We start from the raw sequence: 10,558 nt of genomic DNA, 5'->3' as shown, positions 1-10,558 counted from the left end.
CTTCCTCCTGATGGATGATAACGCACGGCCCCACCGAGCTGCCATCGTGGAGGAGTACCTTGAAACAGAAGATATCTGGCAAATGGAGTGGCCCGCCTGTTCTCCAGACCTAAACCTCATCGAGCACATTTGGGATACTCTCGGTCGACGTATCGCTGCACGTCTTCAAACCCCTACGACACTTCAGGAGCTCCGAAAGGCACTGGTGGAAAATGGGAGGCTTCTCCCCAGCAGTTGCTCGACCACCTGATCCAGAGTATGCCAACCCATTATGCGGATTGTATACGTGTGCATGGTGATCATATCCCATATTGATATCGGGGTACACGCGCAGCAAACAGTGGCATTTTGTAGCACATGTGTTTCGGGACGGTTTTCTCAACTTATCACCAATACTGTGGACTTACAGATCTGTGACGTGTGTGTTCCCTATGTGCCGATGCTATTAACGCCAGTTTTGTGTAGTGGCACGTTGTGTGGCACCACGTTCTACAATTATCGTTAATTTATGAACATGAGTTTAGTTACAACGCTCTGTGACAGGTAGAATGGCCATCAGCGTGCACTAGTGTTTAGTTTTGTTACCAGGCCTGTAAGGGCATATAAGGGACGTGAAAGCATCAGGTATTGAATAATCACTGTGAAAGAGACGAGGATGCCGCGAACTCCAATGAGACAGCGTTATCAGCAGCTGAGAGAGTTTGAAAGGGACCCCATTGTGGGTCTCCGCTTGGCCAGATGGTCGAATCGCGCAGTACCCAGATTTTGGAGCATTCGGATGTGACAGAGGCGCGATGTTGAGCTACATGGGAATGTGTGGGTGAGATCGGACAGAATGTTCTCTGGCTTTCAGCCGCGTCAACTGGTTAAATGTCACGAACTTTCGGCCAGTCACTTCCTAGCCGTTGACAGATGGTATTACTTGACAATGGCGACCTTTGAGAAGTATTGCAACTCAATTATACTGTGACGAAATGAAAAAAAGTATTGCTCTGTTATGCACGAAACACGAAGTTTCTTGTGAAAAAAAGTATTGATCTGTTATGCACGGAACACGGCGTTTTTTGTGATGGTACGAGCATATTTGAAAGTATTACTGATACAGCGAACATCTGTAGCTTAGATCTCTTTCATTGTGTTTCATGTACTTTCTGTACTTCATTCTCATCAAACTTTGAAAGAAATACAAATATTTTGTTAATTCCTACTTACCGAACACTGATAATATTTCAATTGCAGTTCTACTAGAGATGAAAACTGAATACTATTCGATTATCAAATTCTGTAGTCCACTTTTATTAGTCTCTTTTTCCAAATAAACAAATGCGTAAATGGAATAATATTGACTGACCAAGCACTCTAGCAAAAGAAGGGGGGAGGGGGGGAAGGCATCTGATCTGGCATTGGTCAAAAGTTAAGATGTGTTCTGCTAACTGCACGAGCCCGTATATTTACATTTTTTTGTCTGGTATGGAGGTCATTGATGTCACAGAATAACTTCCGTCTTTGCATATATCGATGTGGCTTTGACTTTCCCACCATCGACCGAGGTGCTGAAGTAGTTAGCATATTAGATTCGCATTCGGGAGTTCGACGGTTCAAATTCCAGTCCAGCCCTGCGGACTTAGGTCTTCATTGAGCTCCAGGTAAACGCAGGGATGGTTCCTTTGAAAGGAACACAGTCAATTTCCGTCCACTTTCTTTCGTGATCCGAGCTTCACCTCTGTCTCTGATGATCTCGCTGTCGACGGGACATTAACTTTAATCTTCCTTCCTTCTTACTTTCCTAGCGAAATGTTTTAGGTTTCTCGGTTGTGCTTTGGATCCCACACTCGGGCAATGAGCTTACAATAAACAGTACAGATCCAACTCACTCTACTCTGACGATAGCATCGCACGGTGCTTTAAAGCTCTAACATGTTGCCGCGGGCCAGTGGTTGATGTTTAGTACAAGTTTTGTTTCAGTGATTAAGTTTGTCTCATACTGATGTTACAAACTCTAATTTTCGCAGATTTCTGTTTGGAGAAATTAGCGAAAGAAATAAATGTATGAGCTCTCACGGTTTATCTGGTCGCTGCATTCCGTGTTGGCAATGCGTGCGTTAGTTAGGTGCCCTGACAACTCATTCTCTTCCAATGAAACATAGAAGCAATCAATTACAGCATGTAGTTTTTTGCGTGGAGATGAGCGAAACAGGAGTAACTTACTAAAATCTACTGTTATGTTAACAGTAAGAATGTGTACTGGTAATACGTTTATCGCACTAATGTGAGTCAATTCTGGTATCTGGGACCTTTAATGAGGGATAGCACATACATATTCAGTCGCGTCATACTCTGCTTAAACCGATAATGACCGCGAAAGTCTTTCCTCAGGTCGATAGAAGGAATAACTGGAATTAAGCGCACATTGAATTTTCTTGAGTGAAATATCTGCAGAGAGCTTCCTCCCGGTATCGAAATGTCTTTGAGAGCATTGCGGTGGATAAGAATAACAGCATGTTTCGACTAGCATAACAGAACGGTGGGAGGCTAGAATTTAGTACCCGTATATTGTCGGTGTCGAGATTAAGAGAGATGAATCACTAGAGTGAATTACGGAAACCAGAGAAAATTTAAATCTTGTAGACTTGACGTTATTTCTAACTCCTCACGTCTAGTGCAGTATCTTAACAGCTGTACTGTCACTTTCGGGTTTTACAAGACCATATCCAACCATTAACCTAGTGAACTACAGGGAAACATTTTATCAGAATTTGATTCAAACCAGTAACCCCGGTTGTTTAAAGAATCAAAGACCCTTGAATGAAGCAGTTTGAAATGCCTAATTGGAAATGACTAAATCTGTTAAATACGAGGGTTGGAACTAAAATAGTGGCAACTATTTATTCACAAAAAAAAAATGGTTTTGAGCACTATGGGACTTAACATCTGAGGTCATCAGTCCCCTAGAACTTAGAACTACTTCAACCTAACTAACCTAAGGATATCACACACATCCATGCCCCAGGCAGGATTGGAACCTGCGACCGTATCGGTCGCGCGGTTCCAGACTGTAGCGCCTAGAACGGCTCGACCAATACGGTCGGCATTTATTCACAACCGATACATGTTTGCACCTGTTACCGTCCTTCAAAGTAGTCACCATCGTTGTGTAGAACTCGTTGCCAGCGATGTGTAAGGCGTGTTATACAGTTAGCATAGCCTGTTCTGTTGATGCTGCGAATGGAGTGGTCTAAAGTTATGGTGGTTCTCGTGTACGACTGTGATGGTGTTATCCTAGGTGTTATCCTAACGTATTACGTTCCTCCACGGCAAAGCGTCAATGCACAGTATTACTGTTCGTTTTTTGAGCATCGTCTGCGACTAGCTTTGCGAAAGAAGAGGCGACACTTTCTACGCAACTCACCCATCATTTTGCACGACAAAGCGCGGGCGCATACAGCGCAAGCTGTGGCTGCTCTGTTCGGTCGATGGGACTGGGAAGTACTGTACCACCCACCATACTCCCCGGACTTAAGTCCTTGTGACTTTGATTTGATTCCGAAGATGAAGGCACCACTTCGTGGCATTCGCTTCGGAACTATTCCAGAGATTCGACAGGCAGCAGACCGCTCCATTCGCACCATCAACAGAACAGGCTCTGCTAACGGTATGCTACGCCTTCCACATCGCTGGCAACGGGTTCTACACAACGCTGGTGACTACATTGAAGGACAGTAATCGGTGCAAACATGTAACTCTTTCGTATCAGTTGTGAATAAATAGTTGCCACTATTTAAGTTCCAACCCTCGTATATGACACCAAGCATGCCAGATAGACAGAGATTAGAAAAACTTTGAAATTATACGTAAAGTTTGTTGGAAGTCGCTACCAGATCAATATAGTCTGAGTAATACACCCTTCCTTTACGGCAAAAGCAAGTTTTTCACGCGTCTCAATGCGTTTGTCGTCATATCTTCTCAACTATGTGTCGCACGATTATCACAATAATGTTATTTTGCAGCTACAAGCAGTGGCATATGTGGGTGAAACCTGCAAACTGGGTTGTGAATAAAATCAGTAGTAGAGATGTAATAAATTAAAACTTCATATCTGATGCTAAAGCTTTAGTTCATGAACAGTGAAAGTTAGTACGTGATAAACCTTTTTGCTTTCATCTTTTTATGGGGTGGGGTGTCAGCGAGAAAAGGGTTCATAAGTTTGTTGGAAGTCGGTAACTGCTGTCGTTCTCAAATACTGGATGAATAAATTCCACGTATTGGCGCGCGTCAGTTACGCTGCCTCGAATCAAACAACAGTTTCTAACTCTAATACTTGTCTTACTACATTAAAATTGTAACGTAACGTTATATTAGATAGATACATAAGTTCGTAGCATTTTTCCATGCGTTTAATAAACACATCAAATACACATGAGAGAGACTTTGGTCATCAATATATTGGCTCTAAGCACTATGGGACTTAACATGTGAGGTCATCAGTCCCCTAGATTTAGAACTACTTAAATCTTACTAAGGACATCACACACATCCATGCCCGAGGCAGGATTCGAACCTGCGACCGTAGCAGCAACACGGTTCCGGACTGAAGCGCCTAGAACCACTCGGCCACAGCGGCCGGCCCACCCGCTGATTTATGTGATTTTGGCTTGGAGCATGTGGTACCCATAACCCGAATTCCCCATTGCATGCAAATGTCGCTCGATGATGGAATGACCACAGATCATCACATTTGCCAGTTCTCGAGTATACTGACATGGATCGTTGTGTGTTAATCGTTTAAACGATGATCATCAAACCTCGAAGATCCTCCTGAACGTGATGAGTCACTAATTTAAAAAACTATCCTTCTTAAGAAGAGAAAACCATTTTTTTGCCGTGTTCTGTCCAATGGCATTATCCCCATACACAGTGCAAGTGTTTCTGGCTGTCTCCACTGTTGTTACCATTCTATCGAACTCAGACAGGAGACTGTGTCTGAAATGTCCCTATTTCTCCACTTGGCACTCCACTGTCTAGCGTCAATAGTTCCAATCACTATCTCCAGTGAGCTATAAATAAAAAATTACAATCGATATATAAACCCACAGCAGCCGGAATACGAACATGCACGAATCTAATACCTCGTAATGAGTAGAGTATGAGAGCATTTTAATTTTTTTAAATTATGTCAATAATAACGCGAAATACTGAAAATAAAATTTGTTTCCCCTGGAAGCCGTTGGATAGGCAACCTGCAACTCGTATCTCCTTTCGCTTTCTGGGCTAGTGGCTTAGAAATAAACAGAGAAACAGCATCTTTAAGTCGTCATCTGTCTCGTAATGTGTGGCACCAACCTTCTGTTGAACGAACCCCATAATGCATTGTTGCAAGATGCAGGGAATCGAACCTGGGCCTCCTGCTTATTAGGCAGTTGCTTTAGCCACTAAGCCACAATTGCTCAGTGGTTCACACAACTGCACGGGTAACCCTGGCGTGTCTCGCTCCTTGATCCAAATTCTCAATGCCCCCCTCCAGACTACTTTAAATTCCCCCTTACACACGAACAGAATTGCCGAAGCTCTCCATGTTCTGGAATAGCACCTCAGCATCGGACGCGAGATACTGGATCGAGGAGGGAGGCATGCCAGGGTACTCTGTGCAGTTGAGTGAACCACTGTGCCAAGGTTTCTTAGTGGTGGCTGCATCTGCCTAGTAACCAGGAGACCCAGGTTCGGTATCTGGGCTTGGTAAAAATTTTCACCACTTCAGTCTATACACATAAAATCATATCTACACTCCTGGAAATTGAAATAAGAACACCGTGAATTCATTGTCCCAGGAAGGGGAAACTTTATTGACACATTCCTGGGGTCAGATACATCACATGATCACACTGACAGAACCACAGGCACATAGACACAGGCAACAGAGCATGCACAATGTCGGCACTAGTACAGTGTATATCCACCTTTCGCAGCAATGCAGGCTGCTATTCTCCCATGGAGACGATCGTAGAGATGTTGGATGTAGTCCTGTGGATCGGCTTGCCATGCCATTTCCACCTGGCGCCTCAGTTGGACCAGCGTTCGTGCTGGACGTGCAGACCGCGTGAGACGACGCTTCATCCAGTCCCAAACATGCTCAATGGGGGACAGATCCGGAGATCTTGCTGGCCAGGGTAGTTGACTTACACCTTCTAGAGCACGTTGGGTGGCACGGGATACATGCGGACGTGCATTGTCCTGTTGGAACAGCAAGTTCCCTTGCCGGTCTAGGAATGGTAGAACGATGGGTTCGATGACGGTTTGGATGTACCGTGCACTATTCAGTGTCCCCTCGGCGATCACCAGTGGTGTACGGCCAGTGTAGGAGATCGCTTCCCACACCATGATGCCGGGTGTTGGTCCTGTGTGCCTCGGTCGTATGCAGTCCTGATTGTGGCGCTCACCTGCACGGCGCCAAACACGCATACGACCATCATTGGCACCAAGGCAGAAGCGACTCTCATCGCTGAAGACGACACGTCTCCATTCGTCCCTCCATTCACGCCTGTCGCGACACCACTGGAGGCGGGCTGCACGATGTTGGGGCGTGAGCGGAAGACGGCCTAACGGTGTGCGGGACCGTAGCCCAGCTTCATGGAGACGGTTGCGAATGGTCCTCGCCGATACCCCAGGAGCAACAATGTCCCTAATTTGCTGGGAAGTGGCGGTGCGGTCCCCTACGGCACTGCGTAGGATCCTACGGTCTTGGCGTGCATCCGTGCGTCGCTGCGGTCCGGTCCCAGGTCGATGGGCACGTGCACCTTCCGCCGACCACTGGCGACAACATCGATGTACTGTGGAGACCTCACGCCCCACGTGTTGAGCAATTCGGCGGTACGTCCACCCGGCCTCCCGCATGCCCGCTATACGCCCTCGCTCAAAGTCCGTCAACTGCACATACGGTTCACGTCCACGCTGTCGCGGCATGCTACCAGTGTTAAAGACTGCGATGGAGCTCCGTATGCCACGGCAAACTGGCTGACACTGACGGCGGCGGTGTACAAATGCTGCGCAGCTAGCGCCATTCGACGGCCAACACCGCGGTTCCTGGTGTGTCCGCTGTGCCGTGTGTGTGATCATTGCTTGTACAGCCCTCTCGCAGTGTCCGGAGCAAGTATGGTGGGACTGACACACCGGTGTCAATGTGTTCTTTTTTCCATTTCCAGGAGTGTATATAAGACCAGTAAAGTCTCTGAATTGTATCATTTCATTGGCAAGGTGATAGATCAGGACTTCGGGGTGACCACTCCAAAGACTGAGACAAATTCCATTTATCAGGAAATACCTCACTGAGATATTTTATAACTACAACAGAAAAATGGGCTGGTGCTTCATCCTGCTGGAACCACACACTGCCGAGCAGTCCCCGGCCTTGCATGTACGGAATAAACCAATTACGTAAGGTATTGAGATACGTAGTGTGATTCACACCACAGTTAAAGAAATATAGGACTTCCAAGTGGGTAGCTGACGTTTAAGACCAGATAATGGCATACGATTGGTTGTGTTAAGTTCTTCATAAAAATGTGTGTTTTCTTTATTTCAGAAATAAATGTTTCTCGCTTTGCACTGCGATGTATTGCATACTCGTCCTAAAAAGACACTTCCTCCCTTGATGGAAGAGTTATAACGGTATCGAGAACTCGCCCACAAACCTGATGACTTTTTGTATGTCACTATCACTCATTTCGCGACAAACGAAGTTTGAAGTGCTTTTAACTTTAAATCATTCTTCATATGCTTTTTAAAGTCGAGTAAGGAGCTCCCAATACGTGTGACCACTTAACGAATGGTCATTTTTTGGCCAACGTTCGACAGACATACGTTGTTAGTCGTGTTGGTGGTCGTCCGAGCGGAGTTATCTTTTATGCAAGCAGTTGCAAAGAGCATTTTCTCCCACCATTAAACTGTTGTCTTGCTGGCGAAGCTGTTACGTTACAGTTAAACCATGGTGAACATCTCTCATCGAGTATCTGTATGGGGTCGTTCGTGAGCCCACGTGCTCGTTACGATCCGTTCCACTATGGTGTCAGCCATAATTTATATGTAACTCAGCACCTTTAACAATAATAAACAAAAATTAATTAACATCTATGCAACACATGGGACTCTGTGATCACTTTTTAGGCAATTGTTCCTCTCAACAACGAAAAATGCTAAAACTGGGAGATGGGCTTACGCCATGCTATACGACGTGTCAGTTTCATTTTCTATGACACAGCTGAAATAAGTTTCTTGCCAAAATGTTCTGATATCGTCACATACCTCGCACGTGCAATGCCGACGACCTAAAAACGTGGCGAGACGTGAGAATGGTGCCTTATGTGATAGGCGAGCTGTCGGAGGACGCCGCTCCATCACAGGTGTATCTGACGGGAGTCGTCACGGGCGCTGTTTCGGTAGCGTAGCTGTCAGGCGCCGAAATAGAACTGTCAACCAGCCAGATCTCGTACACTAGTCAGCTGCCGTCACGTCGGCCTCCTATCGATGCACTGAACATCGCACAAATACTAAAACCGTTCCATTATGGACAAAGATGCTAAATAACATGACGGTCGTTTGTCATCTTGCGGTTTGTCGTCTTACGGCACAGGGGAAAATGTAATAAATAAAATGTGCGCCAGCGTTTCAGACACATTCGTATTGATTTTCCTGTTAAATACATATGCTCTGTTGCGCATATAATATGACACTGCTGCTACTCTTACCACCAAAATATGGCAGAAAAAATGAACTTATAAATAATGTAGCCGAAACAACTTTTCCTCTTTTTTTTTTCTTATGCCTTTGTGCCGCTTCGATGCAGGATTGGCATGGTGAGAAACAGATTTGGCATCATTAACACGTGTAACTGAGGCCAGACTTAGGTACCATCCCGGTATTCACGTAGTGGGATGTACGAAAGCGCATAAAAACCACATCCAGGATGTTATTATTGATTATATTATGTCTAATTAACCCCTATCTTCCAGGAGACCCGGGTAATTTTGTACCTGCCAATCCACTAGTAACACCAGTTCACATTCAACCAGAATGATATTTCCTATTTGCTTATGCAATTCTATGGTAAATTCCTCAAAAATTAGGAGCTGTTATTGCACTATTTCTATCAATTAGAATCTTAATAATTTTACCATTTTAACGAAACACCATTCCCATGTATTCAATTCTATCCTATTAACCAAATTCTATTTTGAATCATAGTAGTTGTTGTATGTTTGCTAACATGAACTGGTAAACGACCTGTTTAAGAACCATATATTATAACAGGACAAATCCTAATAATTATCTACTTTACAATTTCCTAATTAACATACATGTTGCAAATGCATGTGACAAGCTAATTAAGGAATAAAATAAGTAAATTAATTAGCTTAGGAAAAGCATACATTTTGAAAACATAAAACTAGAAGTTTAACTATTTTATTAACTTTTCTCAAAAAATTTCACTAAATAAATGAAATACATAAAATCTTTAAACCAATAATGAAACTAAAAAATTCAAAGACAAGGGTAAAAAAATATATTAATTTATCATAACGAAATCAGGGTAAAGTTACCTGAACTCAAATAAACCTAAAAGATATAATAGCAAGCTTAATAGAAAATATAAAAGAATAAAAATCACACCCAAAAATTAGAGCTGACAACATTCTCATAAAAACAATTCTAGTATGAATGATGACTAACTGAAACCCTCAGCTGCCGACAGGTGTTGTTGATATACCTCGATGTGGACAGCTGAAAATGTGTGCCCCGGCCGGGACTCGAACCCGGGATCGCCTGCTTACATGGCAGACGCTCTATCCATCTGAGCCACCGAGGATGCAGGCGAATAGCGCGACTGCAGGGACTTATCCCTTGCACGCTTCCCGTGAGACTCACATTCCCAACTGTCCAAAATTCTACATATGTAATGTACCTTACAGACATCTGTCCATCCACTTATTACTTGCGCACGCTTTGGCGATTCCTGTAAGAGTTCGGCCAGCCTCTGCGCATTCGCACAGACAAAGGTCAATGGCTGGGTAGCCTTTAACTAGATATGTAAAGACAGATACTGTTGATGACTGTGCAGCTTTTCCCTGGAATAAATGATGACTAACTGAAACCCTCAGCTGCCCACAGATGTTGTTGATATACCTCAGTTAGTCATCACGTATTCCAGGGAAAAGCTGCACGGTCATCAACAGTATCTCTTCTTTCGAGAACAGTTACTGTCTTTACATATATAGTTAAAGGCTACCCAGCCATTGACCTTCGTCTGTGCAAATGCGCACAGGTTGCCCAAACTCTTACAGGAATCGCCAAAGCGTGCACGAGTAATGAGTGGATGTCTATAAGGTACATTACATATGTGGAATTGTGGACAGTTGGGAATGTGAGTCTCACGGGAAGCGTGTAAGTGATAAGTCCCTACAGTCGCGTTATTCATCTGTGTCCTCGGTTGCTCAGATGGATAGAACATCTGCCATGTAAGCAGGAGATCCCGGGTTCGAGTCCCGGCCGGGGCACACATTTTCAGCTG

At 44.4% G+C, this 10,558-nt stretch overlaps 1 non-coding gene across 1 annotated transcript; it reads right to left on the bottom strand.

Moving 5' to 3' along the window:
* Positions 1-9,782: 9,782 nt before the first annotated feature.
* On the bottom strand, positions 9,783-9,856 carry Trnat-ugu. Its single transcript has one exon. It is a non-coding gene; the product is annotated as a tRNA-Thr (tRNA).
* Between the last annotated feature and the right edge of the window lie 702 nt (positions 9,857-10,558).

The sequence above is a fragment of the Schistocerca piceifrons genome, chromosome 6 (genome assembly GCF_021461385.2).
Source record: "Schistocerca piceifrons isolate TAMUIC-IGC-003096 chromosome 6, iqSchPice1.1, whole genome shotgun sequence".
NCBI classification, from domain to species: domain Eukaryota; kingdom Metazoa; phylum Arthropoda; class Insecta; order Orthoptera; family Acrididae; genus Schistocerca; species Schistocerca piceifrons.
Note: the sequence above shows the minus strand (reverse complement) of the source record. Positions and strands in the feature narration are given on the sequence as shown.